A 20,559-nucleotide genomic window follows, 5' to 3' on the forward strand; every position below is an offset into this window, starting at 1 on the left:
ACATGCCCCAACATTTTATTTACCTGCCATAGTGTTACCTGCCCTTACCCCTGTGACGGATCGGTGGTTAGACTGGCATATTTGCCGATACCGATATGACCCGATATGACCAAATAAGGGCCGATCCGATACTTGAACTTGATACGCTCTTTTTTATCCCTCTACTCACCAAATCTCTTAGCCAATCTACAAGCTTGCAGATCTGCTATTTTCCCCAAATGTTCTCCCTTGAATATGGCCTCTTCATTTCAAGTGGTTCAATATTGGCAAGAGAGAGAAAGAGAGCAATTCACTTTTTATTTTTTTCTCCCACTCCATGAGAAGTTAAGCGTCATTCCATCCCTAATCTAGGCAACTAGGCTGGAACCTCTCGGAGGAATTGAATGCAGGACTCGGTAAGCACACAATGGGATGGGAAGAAAATGGTCCCTGAAAGTGTATGCGTGCGTGTATGAACTTGTGTTACTGTACTTGCGAGGGCCAAATGTCCACAGAATCCAAATAGGCGATATACAAGCTCACAACGTGTTGCACCGTGACATGTTGTGAGCATGTAGGTCGACTATTTTCAGCTTCAGGGTTGGTTAGGGTTCAAAATGCCAAGCAAAATGGTGAAAATGACATTCATAAAATTGTTGTCCTCAAATGTCCTCACGAGTATAGTAATACTAGAAGAAAAGTGTGTGTGTGTGTGTGTGTGTGTGTGCGTGCGTGCGTGCGTGCGTGCGTGCGTGCGTGCGCTTGCGTGTGTGTGTGTGTGTGTGTGTGTGTGTGTGTGTGTGTGTGTGTGCGTGCGTGCACAGTTGTGCACACGTGCGCACACAATGCAGGGACAAAAAGAGGTCTCAAAAAGTAAAGCCCTCGTTCTCCACAGCGCCTCCAGCAGATTGGCAGTTCAGGAGTTCATCTGGACTTCTATTAATCAAGAGCGAGTGGTGGTGGCCCAAGCCCCGAGCCAACACACACACACACACGCACGCGCGCACCCCCCGACACATTACTATACTTGTGAGGACATCAGCATAAGTGTGATTTCATAACGTACGTAACCAAGAATGAATTAAGCATTAAGCTCTAACCCTAACCGGTTAAACCTTACCTCTGAATGTCTAATCCTGATTGCTGCGTTCACACTGGCAGATACAAAAGACACAAAGGTACAAAGCTACACAGAATATCTCTGCATCTTCAGAAATGCATTCGCTGTTTGTAGCTGCTACAAATGCTACAACAGCTACAAAGCCGCACATAAATTGAGCTGGCCTATAGGGGACATATACGGAGAAGATGCAAACTCCACACAGAAAGGCCCTTTCGCACCCACAGCATCCCCGGCGGGACTCTAACCCCAGGCGTTCTAGCTGTGAGGTGACGTCTCTACACTCTACCAACTGCGCCACCATGTCCCCATTTTTTATTTAATCTTAAATTCTGCTACATTTGTGAGGACATTTGGCCCTCACATAACACACACACACACACGCACACACAGTTGTGTGCATGCGTGCACAAAAAACGATGAAGGCCACACAAGACAGGTCCACTAAACCATCACAGTTCACACAACGCATTTGCAGAAACGTGACTGGCGCCCGAGGCACCTGTGCGCACATCCGTGCGCGCTTATCACGCGCACACATCATAAGGTGAGCGATGAATGGCATGCCTCGCGAGGCGAGCCGTCCCAGATTAACAAGATACTCTGTGACCTTGATCTGTGCTGGAGACAAGCCCACCGCAGAGTTCACGTTATTAAAAAGGAGGAAAATCCTACATGCCATATGAAAGAAATTATCAGCTGCCTGCTGCCTTTTGTACATGTGTCTGCGTCACATAACACCGGCACATGCAGTTTGTTCTGGGGAGTGGGCAGAGGTGGAAAGCAACTAAGTAGCTTACATTTACTCAATACTCAATACTGGAGTAGGCTATTTCCATTTCTCCACTACTGCACTTGCCACTACATCTTAGGCAAATATTGTACTGTTAACTGCAATCATTCGAAAAAAATAATTATTCGTTACTTTGCAGATTATTACCTAACAAAACATACATTAACCACTTCAGCCATATGCATTCCGGCCATTTGAAAATAGCCGATCTACAAGCTCATAATGTGTCACAAGCAATGTGACACATTGTGAGCTTGCAGATCTACTATCTTCAATATATTTTTATACATGTTAAAAATTTCAAAAATGTCTTCATACAACCTTTGGGCTAATGCCTTTTCGATTGTTTTTAAAGCTTGACTTAGTTTTTTGTCATGGTGAAACCTGACATACAACAGCTCATGCAATGTAAGCGACCTATAGTCATGATTGGCTGCTCCCTAACACCGCCTAAGCCAATAGGAGTCTGACCCCATACTCTGAAACGCCGCCTAAGCCAATGGGAGTCTGACCCCATACTCTGAAACGCTGGCAGCCTCCTAAGCCCTGACACGACATAACACAGAAGTCTGCTCCCACACTACAATGCCACAGCGAGGAGCCACTGTGACTGATGACAACTAATGTTATGAGCTAACTTTAGCTACACGTACCGCGTTGTGAACTTGTAGATGACTCTCCTAAAATCTGGATTGGCATCGGACAGAAAAATCTGGCCTACTCTGGGCTTCTTTTCTATATGGTGGCAGAATTGAATTCACCAGCCAGGCGCACAAGGACTATGTGAAGAAAGTGGGGCACGGGTCTCTCGTCTCTCTCTCTCTCTCTCTCTCTCTCTCTCTCTCTCTCTGTCTCTCTCTCTCTCTCTCCCCCTCTCCCACGCACTTTTAACCTAATTACGTAGACCTATTTTGAGTCAGTTTGCTAAGTGGCAAAACGAGAGGTTGCAGATTAATCAGATCCCTGCTCTACCAAAAAACCCAAAAGCACTACTTTCTTCACCAGGACTGAACTCATTGCCAGGGTCCTCACGACTGAACACACACTGTGTGTGTGTGTGTGTGTGTGTGTGTGTGTGTGTGTGTGTGTGTGTGTGTGTGTGTGTGTGTGTGTGTGTGTGTGTGTGTGTGTGTGTGCGCGCACATGCGTGCGTGCGTGCGTGCGTGCTTAGATCGGCTATTTTCAATGAAGATATTTAATGTAGAGCGAAAACCAAAAAATCACCAGAAGTCCCCCTGAGGTAGGCCTACTCCGCTCAGCACGTGGTTGAGGTCAAATCTCTCCATTTGTCCCCTATAGGTTGTGAAGGATAATTAAAATGCAGGTGGTCGTTGGGAGCAAAAAGCAGATGTGGTAGGAGAGAACACACACATCACACCCCATGAATAATTCAGCATGTTAGTCTCTGGGCAAAAACACCGTCTCTGTAATGAACTGTGAGTGCAGGAAAATTAAAAGCTCCCGGCAATATTATGTTGACACTGACAGCGTTGGAGTCTATATGACATGAGCAACTGTTTCTCATCAGACACAACTCTCATACCGTTGAGTCTATATGACATGAACAACTGTTTCTCATCAGACACAACTCTCATACCGTTGAGTCTATATGACATGAACAACTGTTCCTCATCAGACACAACTCTCATACCGTTGAGTCTATATGACATGAACAACTGTTTCTCATCAGACACAACTCTCATACCGTTGAGTCTATATGACATGAACAACTGTTTCTCATCAGACACAACTCTCATACCGTTGAGTCTATATGACATGAACAACTGTTCCTCATCAGACACAACTCATACCGTTGAGTCTATATGACATGAACAACTGTTTCTCATCAGACACAACTCTCATACCGTTGAGTCTATATGACATGAACAACTGTTTCTCATCAGACACAACTCTCATACCGTTGAGTCTATATGACATGAACAACTGTTCCTCATCAGACACAACTCATACCGTTGAGTCTATATGACATGAACAACTGTTTCTCATCAGACACAACTCTCATACCGTTGAGTCTATATGACATGAACAACTGTTTCTCATCAGACACAACTCTCATACCGTTGAGTCTATATGACATGAGCAACTGTTTCTCATCAGACACAACTCTCATACCGTTGAGTCTATATGACATGAACAACTGTTCCTCATCAGACACAACTCTCATACCGTTGAGTCTATATGACATGAACAACTGTTTCTCATCAGACACAACTCTCATACTCTCATACCGTTGAGTCTATATGACATGAACAACTGTTCCTCATCAGACACAACTCTCATACCGTTGAGTCTATATGACATGAACAACTGTTTCTCATCAGACACAACTCTCATACCGTTGAGTCTATATGACATGAACAACTGTTTCTCATCAGACACAACTCTCATACCGTTGAGTCTATATGACATGAACAACTGTTTCTCATCAGACACAACTCTCATACCGTTGAGTCTATATGACATGAACAACTGTTTCTCATCAGACACAACTCTCATACCGTTGAGTGAGTCTATATGACATGAACAACTGTTTCTCATCAGACACAACTCTCATACCGTTGGAGTCTATATGACATGAACAACTGTTTCTCATCAGACACAACTCTCATACCGTTGAGTCTATATGACATGAACAACTGTTCCTCATCAGACATAACTCTCATACCGTTGAGTCTATATGACATGAGCAACTGTTTCTCATCAGACACAACTCTCATACCGTTGAGTCTATATGACATGAACAACTGTTTCTCATCAGACACAACTCTCATACCGTTGCTGAGTCTATATGACATGAACAACTGTTTCTCATCAGACACAACTCTCATATACCGTTGGAGTCTATATGACATGAACAACTGTTTCTCATCAGACACAACTCTCATACCGTTGGAGTCTATATGACATGAACAACTGTTTCTCATCAGACACAACTCTCATACCGTTGAGTCTATATGACATGAACAACTGTTTCTCATCAGACACAACTCTCATACCGTTGAGTCTAGATGACATGAACAACTGTTTCTCATCAGACACAACTCTCATACCGTTGAGTCTATATGACATGACAAACTGTTTCTCATCAGACACAACTCTCATACCGTTGCTGTCGGGCAGAAACCTTGTATCTCCATATTTTACAACTTTATTTATTTTATTTAATGAATGGCATTCGTATATGGCATAAAGTAGAGAAAATACACAATCTACTAGCTTGCGAATGGGCCGAGTTGTGAGCTTGTGGATCGGTTATTTCAGTCACTTTTGAAAAACGTGGAAAGTGAAAGGGAAAGTGGTTAAGTGTAAGCTTGTGACTAAATTGGATGCCCTGGAACGCAGGTTATTTTTTCCCCTCATTTCCCGTAACAGTTTTGGACAGTGATGATATGCAGAATGAAAAAGCATGTTGTTATTATGAATTCCATTTGGAATCAAAATACTGTATACTGACAGTACCAATTGTTAAAGAACTCAACAGTGTTTCACAATCATATTATAGGATTGTAATAAGTATGCATTATGTGTTCATCACTTTCATATTGCAGCTGGTAAAGGTGGGTCTGGTGTTAATGACTTGCTGGGTAGATTAACCTATAGTTATACATCATCATGTATTACTTAATGTTGCATTAACAACCTAAATTGGCAAAGTATACTAGTAAGTAAAGTTGTCAATTAATTGTAGTGCAGTAAACTACTTTATAATTTTGTGGGACATAATATGCTTAGGCCTATAGTTGTTAAAAAAGTAGGTTAGGCTAAAGCGCTGTTTTATGTTGATTACTTGAGTAAATACATATTTAGTTACTTTGCACTATGCAAGATAGTGAGCCCATCCACATTTCCTGATAATAAATAAATAAATAAGATGTCAGGCTGGTGTGATGAGCTCCTCTTCTTTTATGAAGGCAAAAGAAAAAGAAAATCACTTGTCTCAAAAGAGACACAATCAATGTTATCGACAATGTGCAGAACAGTCTGCATTTCTGTGGCTTTGTTGTGGCAGTGCAGGAAAGACAAGGCAGGAATTTCACGGGGAAACCAGTTGACTTCTTCAAACTGGCAGAATATAAGCACACGAACACACAGGCAACGATAAGCAGTTGGGGAGCAACACCTTATTGAATAGAATATGACAAAATATCAATGCTTGTTAATTTAAAAAAATCAGTAAGCGATGCAGACTTTGAGCATGTCGTTATGGGTGAAAACATTTCTAAAACTCGGCTATTTTCACTAGTTTTGCATGACACCGTTGTGCAAGTAAGTATAAAAGGGTATAAAATAAGGGGTTAATTGATTTGTCTGACATATGTGGCTAATCTTGCAAATTAAAAATGGACCCATAAGGGTGCATTTGGTTCCATATGCACACTCAGTGTATAAGGATCTATTTGGTTCCTATAAGTATCAGTCATTTAGGTGGGCAACCTCCTGGAATTCCCCAGTACCCTGGGGGGGTCCACATGTTGAGACCCAGGAAGTTGTTGCATAGCACGAGGGATTCCCTGAGATTGCATGGGCTGGGGACTGGGTTACTATGGCGATCATGATGCCAAACTGGGGAGAAGTTCAGCTTGCCTAATAATTGGTCAACCCAACCCATTGCCTTCACTGATTGGCAACGCTTTGTATGATGTTGTGCTGCTGTATAGGCATGATAGGGTGGAACCCGCCTCACAATGTCATGGTCAGAGATGTTCATAGGAAGGGTGAAATGTGTGGTGCTGGTGAATGCATTCCTGAATCCTGACATTAGCATACCTGTAACAGGATATGATGGCTGTTAGTCAGACAGCACACCACTACATTTAACCTACTGTAGTTAAAATCCCCATTTACAAGGATGAGAGAACTAGTACTGGTATATAACTGTGTGTCCTGCATGTCCGTGAGTACAAAAGTATCAAAGTAGATCTCTAAGATCTGCCAGCTCGAAACTGATACTTTTGCTACTACTTTGTCGTTATGGCCTGGGGTCATATGTTTCCCTATGACTGCATCCACACAGTCTCGTCACAAAGATGCCAAATGACACTCACGGAAAGAGTCTCTTCCTGGTTTTTAGACAGCTGGTGGATGGAAATGAAGCTCCACCCACGCTGCAACTTGCAGCGTCGGCAAACGGTGCCCACCCTGAGGTAAATTATCCATGTTATAAAATTTTGTTAATAAATCACAGTTTCTTGTGTGTTTGTGTGGCGGGGGGTCTCCATCAAAGATGTTTACGCCCACCCACAGGCCAGAGATCGACACCGCGACCTCTGAACTCTGTGTGTCGGCAGAGCCACACCCTCCAATAGTTCCACTGCTCTGTTGAGATGGCCCCCAGTTACCCCGGACGTGTGACAAAATAAAGTGGCAGAGCTGTCATAGCTCAGTCATATTTAAAGGTGGGTGTCAGATGCCCGCTCTTTTATCCCTTTGACCCCCTTCCCCCCTACAGGTAAATTGCTCTTATTTCCCATGGCTCTCTGGACGCACACGCCCTGCGATAGCGTTAAGTCACTCTCTTGACTTGTGAAATTACATGTCAGGGAGTCTCTCGTGAAGTGCAATCATTGCTTTCAAGCCCATAATGTATAGCTCTACCGCATGGCGGTGCCGCGTGCGACATAGCTGACCTCCAAGCTCACAAGGTGCCATGCAGCCTTGTGATGGCAGTATGAAACTCTGCCCGGTAACCTTGATGCAACCAGCTCAGCCCCCCTGGTCATTACAGCTTTATTGCTTTTTAGACAATCACACAACACATGGGATTGTACACTATCTATCTATCTATCTATCTATCTATCTATCTAGCTGATTATCTACTTTTATTTTATTGGTGTATTTTACTATTTTTAACGGTGCATTATAATGCTTATTAATGGATTGAGATGACTTGACTGGACTGGACTATGACGGACTAACAGTTTTATGCCATGAAGTTGCCCCATCAGTGTTTTTTTCTTTTGTCCTTTTTGTTCTCTCTCTGTTGATACTGTTATATGTTATGGTTACACTAAACGAAATTTCAGTGACAATAAAGATCTTATCTTATCTATCTATCTATCTATCTATCTATCTATCTATCTATCTATCTATCTATCTATCTATCTATCTATCTATCTAGCTTGTCGGTGGCTGTGGCTTGTCGGGCGGCTGTGGCTCAGGAGGTAGAGCAGGTCGTCCAATGATCCATGGGTCGGCAGTTCGAATCCCGGCTCCTCCTGTCTACATGTCGAAGTGTCCTTGGGCAAGACACTGAACCCCAAATTGCTCTCGATGTGCTGGTTGGTACCTTGCATGGCTTCCGCTGCAATCGTTGTATGAATGTGTGTGTGAATGGGTGAATGTAATGCACAATCTATGTAAAGCGCCTTGGATAAAGGCGCTATATAAATGCACCATTTATTTTATTTATTTTGTCGATCGGCTATTCCCCACAATACGGATGCTGGGGTTTAGTGTTTAAGCACAATTTGAGGTACTTTTAAGCAGGCACGTGCACACATAGACATCAAAGGGGGCTTGAGCCCCTGCCCTTTTGCCCACTTGTAAAAAACTGCCCTCTCCAGACCAAGAATGCAGCATTTACTATGGTGAAAGAAATGCAAATTCCCCCATTGCCATGCCATACCCGAAGGGAGCATTCAGGAGAATTACCTATTTCCAAACTCTCCTGAACTCGAACACAGCATTTTACCTTGAAAAATGTGTCCTCTGTGTAGAAATCCATGTTGTACGCCTTAGCTTAAAGAGTGCAGGTCGCCCCGAAAATAGCTGATCTACAAGCTCTCAACGCATCGTTGTGAGCTTGTAGATCAGCTATTTTCGCCAATTTTGGCCAAAAGTGCCTTTTTAAAGAATTTCAGCCCCTGCCTCTCTAGCATTCTCTGCATGTCCCTGCTTTTAAGTTACCAAGAGTATATCCATATTTCAATATTTTATACTTAATACGTGTTTCACTATATTTTAAAACGTTAGGTACTAGTTATTATTATTATTATTATTATTATTATTATTATTATTATTATTATTATTATTATTATTATTATTATTATTATTTAATCTAAAAACAAAACCTACATGAACCCCTAAGCCCTCATTTATACTTTGTCAATTTGAAATTTGAAAGCTTTTAAGGTATTTTTTAAAATACATTTTGGTACTTTACTGTATTACCGTAAGTATATTTTGAAGCCAATACTTTAGTACTTTTGTATTGCTATAGCTTTTGCTACTTAGTTATATCGTCTCTGTCGGGTGGAAACCTCATATCCAAAATTGTTACTTTTCAGGATTACAATTCCAAAATAGTAGCAGATCTACAAGCTTGAAACGTAGCACCAAATGTTTTGACCTTTTGAGCTTGTACATCTGCTATGTTTGTGTGACGATCAAGTAGGGCATTAAAGGGCATTAAAGGAAACACCAAAAGTTTGCATATGGCGATAGGAGGTTTCTGCCCGACAGCACCGATATACAGTATCTGAGTGCTTCTTTCTCACCATTCCAACTTAACTTCTTCTTGAGGCTTTGATATTCGCTGAAAGGTTAAGCTGTCGGCTGGTCTCTCTGTGGAGTGTCACTCAGAGGCAACCTCAAGCCGTGGGGACACTGGCCGGGGCACAGCCAGTCACTGCCATGGCTAACCCTGCATAAATACGGAATAAATCTTCATACATACTAACCCTGACGTCCCTGATTTGGGCATGTCATTACAGGCGAACACTTTTGAAAAGGGCATGTCTTCGCCCGTAAGTGTCCATTTGTTTCCATTTGAATACCTTAACAAAGAAAACATACCAATGGTCATAAAAAAGGAATGTCTAGACTAGAGTGCTCGGGAGACAGAAAACAAGTGTAATGAAGGTGCTCTTTGGTTGGGAACCCTATACAACAAACAAACTATACTGTAAACAAATATTACTATATACAAATATTGTCAAATAGGCAAAAGTTGAGAAAATAGCCAATCTACAAGCTCACAACGGCATTGTAGTTCGGCTAATTTGGCTATTTTCACAATATTCATCTGTGGAACCGAGTCAAACTAAAGTTATTGCCTTAATTCCTACAATTCCAAATGCTGGTCAGGGTGGGGAGGTCCCACAGTTGAGTATTATGAGTATTTGGAGGGGTCTGTAAAGTAATGGATTCAGACTTACAAGGTTTCTACCCGACAGCGAGGATTCATAAACAACCTTGTTTCAATAGTTTTGTGCTTGAGGTTATGGCGAGCTACGCCTCCATTCACAAACCAGCACAATGAAACAATAAACCATCATTATTAACAACTAATGAATGTTGCATTTTCAACACATAGTCTGAAATGAGTTATTTGGAGTTATTGTGCCTTTATTTTTGATTCAACAGACATCTCCGTCATGCAGCGTTCACTCTTTTTTTTTTTACTTGCCATTCACCCAACATGAACAGAATGGAAGCATGTGAGTCATCATAGAAACCTTGTATCTCCATGTTCCAACTTTTTATGTCCTTTCACAAATAAGTGGCATAGTTTGTTATATAAAGCTGTAACACAAAGATAGATAAAAAAAAATTGCTCACAACCGCTGTGAGCACGTGGATGGGCTATTTCTGCTATTTTCTGAAACATTTTGATAATCAAAGTAAAAGTACTTAACTCTGAAAGTGCGCAAATGGAACCAAATGCAAGGGTCAGCTTGGTTAAATATATTTGCTATTTTCAGCGTAGATACTTGTATGTAATGTAGTGTGAAAACAGAATAGAGTCCTGAGGGACTCCGGCCCGTCCATCAGATTAACGAGAGGAGTGAGCCAGGCCAGCTCCTCCTGCCCAGTTACCAGGCTGTAAGAAATGCTATTGATCTGTTTATACAATTGTGTTACAAATGTTTGTGCAATCTGTTCTACACCTTTCCCCCTGGATTGTATTAGTGTCGGCTGTCTCTCTCCTCCATCAGTCCCATGTCACAGGGGGACGGGGAGAGGTGGAACAATGTGCCCCCCGGTTGATGTTACCGCGGTCATCAGGTCGAGGGGACCATGGATACCTTCCTCTTTTGATCGGTGGAAATTCAGTTTACTCCGCTGGTAGCCTATAGTGAATGTCGTTCCTCTTTTATTTGCTAGAGGTTCCGGCCCTCACACCTACGTCGCACCGCCGATCTGTCGACGCGGTTTGTTTGGGTCAGAAAGAAAGAAAGAACAAAGCTCTAGTCTAGCTTGAATTTAAAAGGAAACAGCAAACTCACACATAGGATAATTCAAGTGACCAAGAACCACATACTGTACCTACACATAAACTGTTCTCACTACCTTCAATGCCAGACAAAACACAACATACTTTAACTGTAGATTCAAATCCGCAATTCCAGAGCAGCCTTTGGGCCCCAAAATGACAGCATTGAGCAATAATACAACAGCTTGAGTCATATTATTAGTATTTACACATACCATACAACACAAGCAGCAGCAGAAGAAAATAAAAGGGTCCCTACCTTGAGCTGTCTTCTGCTTGACTTCATCAGTTCTGGGAGTGATGCCCATGGTCAAACTTTGGAAGCCATGGATAGAGAGATACAGACGAATCAACAGAATCGCGGCCATTACTGACGTGTACCATTAACTGATTTGCTACACCTGGCCTAGAGGGCACTAATCCATGGACTAGTGTCCTGTAGGTCAGGTATCAGTTCATGGTACACCTCAGTAATGGCCACGCCCAGGGCACCCCTCTGTGGATTTGTCTATAGCCAGTAGCCACTCTCTAATTCATCCCCGGATGATCCCCACAGTGGCGTCTCCAATCACATCAAACCGCCATACATCTATCTGGCTATGTTGTCAGTAGTATTGAAAAAATATATATCTTTAAGAAAATATATTTTGGGCATGTCACTATTTTGGGCATGTCATGACAATATATTATAACAGTATAATAACAAAATATTATAACAGTAAAAAATTGCTGATCAAAATGTGTCATGACGTGAGCTAGTAAAAGTAAAAGTATAAAATAGGCCAGGCTTAAGTGTTTAAATGGTTCCTCCTTTTTTGCTGGGGACCACTTGGAACTCCCTCAAGGACCTCTGGGGACTCCACTTTGTTCACTGGTCTAAATTAATGTTGAATTAGGATACTTAATTCTTTCAGCGCCATTGCCGTAGATGTAGGTCAATTGAAGCCTATTTTTTTATACTACGCTTACCGCCATTGCCGTTGATTAATGGCAATTGCGCTTTTATAGTGCATTCGATCGATCGAGCCATAATGCTACTTACGTTAGCCGGTTAGCTAGCTATGTTGTTATCACAGCACTGGATCATCCATCTTATTTTTATTTTTTATTTATTTTATATAATTTTTATCCCACGATTTTGTAACCCATTTTTCACCCCTGTGTCAATTATCTAATGTGATCCTGGGCTCTACACACCCTCCGCCAACCATATATGGGGGACATGGGGAGAGCAGCGGACTTGAACTCATGCTTCCTTCATGCCTGAGTGTCCAAGTTGCTCCTTTACACCTGACAGGGGGGAGTTTCCCTGGTTTGGCCGTAGCGCGTGGAAGGAACACGTTATTCCAACCAGTTCCTTTCCCCTACATCAGGCGCCCCGGCTGGCCAGGGGGAGGCAGTTTAGAGACCAGGATTACTGCATGTTTTTTGTGAGGGTACCTACCCTAGGGGACACAGGGAGAACATGCAAACTCCACACAGAAAGGCCCTTTCGCCAACCCCGCCTCGGGTAAGGGCACTGATGACGCGGAGGAGGAAACACGCCGGGGGTCAAGTGTTCTTTTTTTTTTTTTTTTTGTTTGCATGATGGCCTTATTTATCTGTTAATTAATGCAATGTTCTCCCTTTGTATTACTGTCTTAATATGGTGTTGTGTGTTACAATGGTTGTGTTCTTAAACGTCCCCTTTAAGCCACTGATTACCTGCTCAGTGCCAGCCCTGTCAACGAATGGGGTGGAGCTACACTGGCTATAAATGGGGGCCAGAGGATTCATTTCAGAGAGACTGCAAAGAGGACAGACACACACAGAACGAGAGTGCAAGTGTGATTATACAGGGAGGCGAATTGAGAAGGAGTGGAGCAGCAGGTGATCGTGCCGGACCGAGACGCACCAGGGAGACAGGGAAACCAGACCGGTGCACAACAGAACGCTGCATGTCAAACCATCGCAGCGGTCGGGATAACCCCGGCCGTGTGTGTGAGTACTGTTTAAACAGCGTTCTGTAGATATACTATATCTGTGCACTAGTTGCTGTGGGCTTCTGTACAACAGTCAACAGAGATACTGGCGGCTCTGTTTGTGTACTTGCAGATCCATGAAGGAGGAAGTGGATGGATTTCGATGATTTAGGACTGGATTGGTGTTGCTCTCTCTGCCCATGCCTTGCTACCTTGTTAGACTGACTTGCACACTGCGTAAATTTGCACATTTTGCACTGGACAGTTTTTAAGAGTTGATGGCATAGTTTTAGGATTGTTGGTAGATTAAAGTAATTGCATATTTTAGCTTAGTATAATATTTTAGAATTGTGTTTCTTTTGTATTTTGTTTAATTGGCAATTAGAGGCCTCCATGTATTATATTTTTTTATTTAAACATATCTTTGTAATAAATATTGTAAGTTTATATCTCCCTGATAGATGGCCTCTGCCTCAGACTTTTTCCTGGGTTTCCATATGTTTAATTGCTCTGTTGCCTGGTATAAAAACCTGAACCTGAGTGTCTTTTATATTGAAGTTAAGAGTGTTATAGAGAGGACCATCCTCATTAAAAAAGGTGGCGTAGTCGCAAACAACCAGCTTTATTGGGTTTCACAATTATGCACCCTGCACTTTTAACAGTGCACCTCGAATATATATATATTGTGTTTCTCATGAAGTAATTCATGTTCTATGTGACTTTAATCGGCCCAGGTCACACACCCACAGCGTCCCGAGCGGGAATCGAACCCAGGACCTTCTAGCTGTGAGGCGACAGCACTACCAACTGTGCCACCGTGCCCCCATGGATCGTCCATCTTAGATCGCCGTCGCCATAATAATCCATTCTATCTTTTTCTTTCAATCGCCTGTATCTCCTATTCCTTGTCTCAGATGACATTTTTGGTCAAAACAACGTTTCTTTGACGGCACAGAGACGACGATGTGGACGTCTCCAGTGCCCCGGTTTGGATTCATCTTGAAAACAATTAAGGCCTGTCCAGGCTCCGTTGAGCTTACTAGGATAATACTACTTCCGGTAGACTGGAAATGTGGCTTTTCAAAACAAGAGCTCAAATGGGAAAAATGCTGGCGTGAATTACATCCTAATTTTTCAATAAATGCTAGTGGGCTAAGTGTTAACTGCCATTGTGTTATTGATATATTTACTCATTGCTGTTTAATCCTCAGCCTTAACAAACAGTGGGAGTTGGAGTTGTGGTTAGAGTATTGCTGTTTACTTTGCCCAACCTTGACAAACGGTGAGGGATGGTGCTGTTGAACGTATCGCTGTTTAATGCTCAACCTTGGCAAACAGTGAGGGCAGAAGTTGTTAGAGGGTCTTTGTTCCGGTTGCTTTAACCCGAGGACGTGTGCAAGACATCCTGTGACTAATACTGTTTTCCCAAGCGCCTCAAAGGCCAGCCTCATGCGGACTCAAACAGAGAGTTATTGGTTTAAAACCCTGGTCCAGATACGTGTTATCAGCCTTCTGTTGGCCATGTGCATCCTGCCTGCATGCACACCTTATCATTGCTGTCAGGCAGAAACCTTCTTTTTTTGTTTTGTAAATCAATGCCTACTTGATCATCCTACAGCGTCACACAAAGGTATAACAAATAGCAGATCCACAAGTTTGTTTTGAGCTTGTCAATCTGCTACTTTTGCTATTTTCTTATTTGAATCCTGAAAAGCAAGTTTTGGACATATGAAGTTTCTACCCGACAAAGACGTTATAATGTTTTAATCAGTTGTTTTGATACTGTTTTGATTGTGCCTGCAAATGGGACATTATTAACAATTTGAATATCGTTGCTGTCAGACAGAAACCTCATATCTCCATATTTCAACTTGTGTTTTTGTGTCACATAAGAGTTAAGTTAAGAGTAGTGACAATAACAGATCTACAAGCTCACCACGCATCGCGATGTGACAAGTAGTGAACTTGTAGTATCGGCTATGTTCACTATTTATTTATTTATTTTAATAATAGAGCCTTCATTTGTACCATTGGTAACACCTGTGAAGGAAGTAAGAAGTGGCCCAATTTCTTTCCAACATGGCCGGTGTGCATAGAGCTAGAGTATATATGAATAGAGACGGCACGCGGAGGAAACCCTGAGGAGAAATGGACATATTGGCCGAATTTGGTATTGCAGTGTGGGACCAAACAGATGAACACGCTGGTCCGTTGACTATCATTGTGCACGTTCACGATGACACGTGAACGCTGTTTCATACGTGAACGCGTGCAATGATAGTCAACGGCAGCGCGTTCATGTGTTTGGGGCAAATCCATCCCAGAAAGCACTCTGTTCCTACCCGGAAGGAGGAGTGAAATCGCCTCATGCGCTTTAGAGCAACTTAATGCAAGTGGATGGGAGAAGAACTCGGGTGCCGTCTCTATTCATATATACTCTAAGGCATAGAGCCTAATGATTCATATATGTGTTTTGTCACTGCTGTTGTACCCAGCTACTGGCTCACCGGCCTGCCTGTGAGGAGCCAGAAAGATGTAGCACCCCTTTCCTATTCCTTACGCCCAACACTCCTTGCTGACAAGTGCCACCCCAGCCCGTAGGAGTACGTACATAATATCACCATCCCCACCCGGCATCCCTCCCCCAAACACAGGTCAATTGTGTTCGAATAGACACTTGACGGAGCCGGATTCACTGCAGTGGGTTTGAACCCCCAGACAGGTAGGTAGGTACTCCCACTGCACTACCACTGATGTGCCACCCAAGCACCATGACTTGACTTGACACTCGATCCGTGTTTGTCGACATCGACAACCCAATAAAGAAAGCACAGCAACAGTATGGACTTGGGAGGTTGATTGAGTGATTGATTGCATTTTGTATTCACAGTGTGTAGAATGGGTAGCGAAAGCACAAGTCAATCCAAAAGCTGCTATGAGGATGAAACCAGGAAAAGGATGAAACCAGGAAAAGCACTAAGACTTGTTTACATCAGGGTCCTCCATTTTCAATTCATCAGAACATTTAAAGATGTACAAATAAAGGTGGGCGGGTGTAGTTGAAGCTGTGTGAGGCCTGAAGGGTGACACAGTTTAGAGGGAAGGGAAGAAGGAGGACAGCAAGCCAATACGTTTGACTTTGAAGGGCATTCGCTGGACAGAGTATATTTGGAATATGTGTGTTAAAGAGTCAGGCCATTTGAGGAAACTCCGATCATGTGTTTTTGATGTCAGGAATACGGTCATATTGCTGCGGAGGTGTGTAGAGGAGACAGAAGACGTGGAAAGGTAGACTGCATGTGAAGAAAAGCAAGTACAGTCAAGTGTCTGCATGAGGAAGGGAAGCATTATGCAGGAGAATGTCAGCACAATATCCTCAAACAAAATGGAATGGAGCTGAACAAAACGTCTGCTTGGACTAAAATGTATTGTTGGTGTTCATAAACTGTCCCGTGGAAATACAAGGGAAGTCAGACAGAATAAAGATTCTGCCGGATGCAACCAGGAGGTTCTTGAATGTTGTGGATATAAGATATGGAGGACGATACACTGACGGAAGGATTTCGACCAACTTGAACTAAGAAATTGGTGCGTGGGTTGTAGAATGGAAAGCTGATATAACCCAGTAGATATACTTTGGTGCAGTAGGTGGCGGTATACCCTCAATGGTCGTAACCCACCATAAATCCAAAACAAGAAGAAGAGCAGAGGTGGGTAGTAATCATTAGACTAAGTTATGTGAATAAAGTAATTTTGAATTGGTTCATTTTAAGGTAACATACTTGAAATATATCTGTTGACGAAAAATGTTCACCTTTGCTACTTTACATTTTGACCAAATACTAAGGAGTAAATAAAAAGTAAAAGAGAAAACAAATGGCTGTTTAAAGCCCAGTCAATACTGGAACACAGACCAGAGCAAGGGTGCGCCTCGCAGTTCCGCATGTTATGTTTGTGACGTCCACCGTCCACTTTCAGTCAACCCCTCCGAGGGCCCTGAAACTACACCAAACCAAAAGGCCCCATGCGTGTGATTTGCGTGCGCGTATTCACAATCAAGAACGACACTTTTTGCATTTGCGCGCCCAGTGAATGAACGTGTGCGTTCAGTGCACCTCCAGCACTATCGCTGATCTTATTAGGCTGCTCTCCGACGCTGTATCTGCTTTTGAGTCTCCTCCCACCGAGTGGTTAAGAAACTGTTGGACGAACAAAAACACTAGCTGCATGGGGTTCCTGTATTGCGTTGCGTTACATTGCAATCGGTGACTATGAATACGGTTTTGATGGAAGCAACAGCTGTACCTATTTGAAATAGTCTCGCACAGGGCCCGGTAAGCTGCGAGCCCTGGAGCTTAAAGACCTAGGGAAATGAAAAATACAGGCATTTTATTTTGAAGTTTCACTCTGAAACGGAAAGCTGTGTGTTTTTGAACCAATCAGAACGTTGCATCCCTCCAGGCTATGGGACGTAGCTCTGTTACATGTGCGACGCATGCACGCGCATGCAGATTGTCTGTTTACAAACTGACAGAGAGACAGGCGGCTTTTGCCATTATTTTATATTTTGTATAGAGGGACAGACAGTAGGCTGACAGGAAATGGGGGAGAGAGATGGGGGACATGCAGTAAAGGCCGTCGGCATCAGAAACCAGAGGGGGTGGAGCTAGCTGGTTTGTCAGACAGTTTGAGGATACAATGTAGTGGTGGTTTAGCCCTCTCTCCAGCCGCAGATTCATGAATTAACTTGGATGGATATATATATATATATATAATTATATATGGTCCTAACTGATCCTAGAATGCTCTGTAGATCTGTATATATATATATATATATATCATGTTTCTGTAAGACAGCATAAATGATGCATAACATTTCACAAGTCATACAGCATTGAATTTGACCATGCATGCGCAAGGCACAGGGAAGCACTGCCCTCTGCTGGGCTCATTTATCTATTGCACAAATTGTCGTTTGCATGCCACACAGGGTGTTGTCATGATGATAGGGTGCTTCTTAACCTGTCATGTGCCAGGGAGTGGCAATCCGCAACTCGAGAGGGCTTTACTTTGAGGACTGTTTAGAGTAGACTATACTAAAACAAAAGTATAGAGCTCAGTTAACTATACAGGCAGTATCTGCTAGCCAGGGACCGGCAGAGTGGCATGCATGGACCTAGGGTGGAGAAACATCTTGTACATAGACTGTACATTTGAGACAGATGACAGTAGCAATCTAATAATGACAAGTGCTTGCTAAGTAGTAATCCTAATAAGCCATTTCCCTGCGAAGCAGCTGTCTGTAGATTATAAATTGATTAAAGTGAAGGATCACGTTTCCGATCAATGGCCGCAATCTCCACAACTGTTCCGAAGCAAAACAACCGATGGCAAAAAGAAAGTGCTGTAAAGTAACTAAGAGACTGGACGGGAATGAAAGGAAACATTACCAGAGGACAAAATGGAATGGAGCTGAACAAAACGTCTGCTTGGACTAAAATGTATTGTTGGTGTTCATAAACTGTCCCGTGGAAATACAAGGGAAGTCAGACAGAATAAATGTATGTCTTATTATTTCAAGACATACATTAACCACTTCATCCCTACCGGTAGATATAATTAGGCTATTTGAAAATAGCCGATCTACAAGCTCCCAACTCGTTGCGTTGTGAGCTTGTAGATCTGCTATTTTCAAAGCATTTTTATACATTTGTAAACTTGTGAAATAGCACCTTCTGCATAGTGAGTACTTTTATTTTCAGTACTTAAGTATATTTGAATGCAAGTACAAGTAGTACATTTTGAATACCAGACTGTTAAACAGAGCTAGTATTTCTTCATTGTGGTACTATTGGTACTTTTACTTAAGTGCAAAATGGGAGTACTTCTTCCACCACTGGGCAAAAGTTTCACAGAGAAGACGTTTACTGGAAACGTGTGTGGAACGGTATCACATTTCAAATAGCATTTCCCCTCCAGAGGCAGCAAAATATACAGTAGCCGCACACACACACACACACACACACACACACACACACACACACACACACACACACACACACACACACACACACACACACACACACACACACACACTCACACACACACACACACACACTCACACAGTCAAAATGAGGCAAGAATGCTCTGTTTACAGCCAGGAACTCAAAATTCTATATGTGCTTCTCTATGCATTGTCTGAGGCCTGGTGATGCCACAGTCAGCCACACAGATTTCATTGATCCCACATACACGGAACAAAACTACAACTTGCGGATAATAGCTCTGGGGGTATTTCGAGATCAATACGGTACCAACATATGAGGCCATATTGGAAAGCCCCCGTATGTATTGGTGATTGCTTGCTTACATCAATCCAGCCAGCAGCACAGACAGAGATCCATTTGCTTTCCACTTTCCCTGCCCAGCTCTTCATTGTGTGGAAAGTCTGTCTGCCCGCGCTCAAGAAGACTGTTATCTTCCCTTGATTGTCCAATTTGTGGAGGAACTTGCCCCGTTTTTGACCTACGGGAAACGTCCAAGCCACTCAGAGAAGTTTAGAAAATATACTGTATGTATTGAATAGACCATAGAGAGATGCCATGCCATTGAGGTTTTGAGTTGTGAGCTCACTGCGGTGGGGTTTCAATGGCTATTCCACGGGGACCAGGAGGCGAGCCCCCTGCCCTGGATGCTGCATCAGGACTATAAGTGCCTGCGCTGGTGGATGATGGTAAGGGATGGTGTCCAGAGGATGCTGTTGAGGAGGTGGAGAGAAAAAGGGTGGGTTTAGTGTAGTCCAAATGCATTTACTTGTTGTTTGTGGCTGAACGTCGGCCTGAATGCGGGAGTTCTGACAGCGTGTCCATGCCTCTATGTTACCGGATAAAGGGTTTTAAATCTATATTATCACTTCCTCAGAAATAGAGCCCAAAGCAACTTACGTCAGACTTGAAAGGTAGGTGTTTGTCTATACACTCTCCTGTATTGTTTTGGAGCTAGGAAAAGGCAGATTATGTTTAAATAATGATGTGCTATTTCAGTTATTTTGATGCAGTTAATGCACATGTCAGTCAGCAATTAATTACAGTATACTTTTCATGTTGTTGAGTGCTCCCAGATGTCAGTGAATATATTTTACCGACCCTTAATTGAGCCCTGTCGTGGAAACCATTTATTTCACATGACACGAAACTTCATAAGCCTAAAGTAGAGCAAAAAGTAGACCAAACTGAATGGAGGGGACGCCTTTGTTACTCCCATGGGGCGTTTCGGCTTCACCCAGCTGATGGCATGATCATGAGGTGGTCGTGAGGAGGAGTGCTCTGGGAGTTTAGTGTCTTGGTCCAGGGACATTTCAACACAGTGGCCGGGACGTGAACGTCTGTTTCCCTGATCGCCCCTCTTTACCAGAGACGTTATTGCATACAAATAATAATAAAACTTAGAGGTGAATGAAACCTAGGGCCTA

This window comes from Electrona antarctica, assembly GCF_951216825.1.
Source record: "Electrona antarctica genome assembly, chromosome: 14".
Lineage (NCBI taxonomy): Eukaryota > Metazoa > Chordata > Actinopteri > Myctophiformes > Myctophidae > Electrona > Electrona antarctica.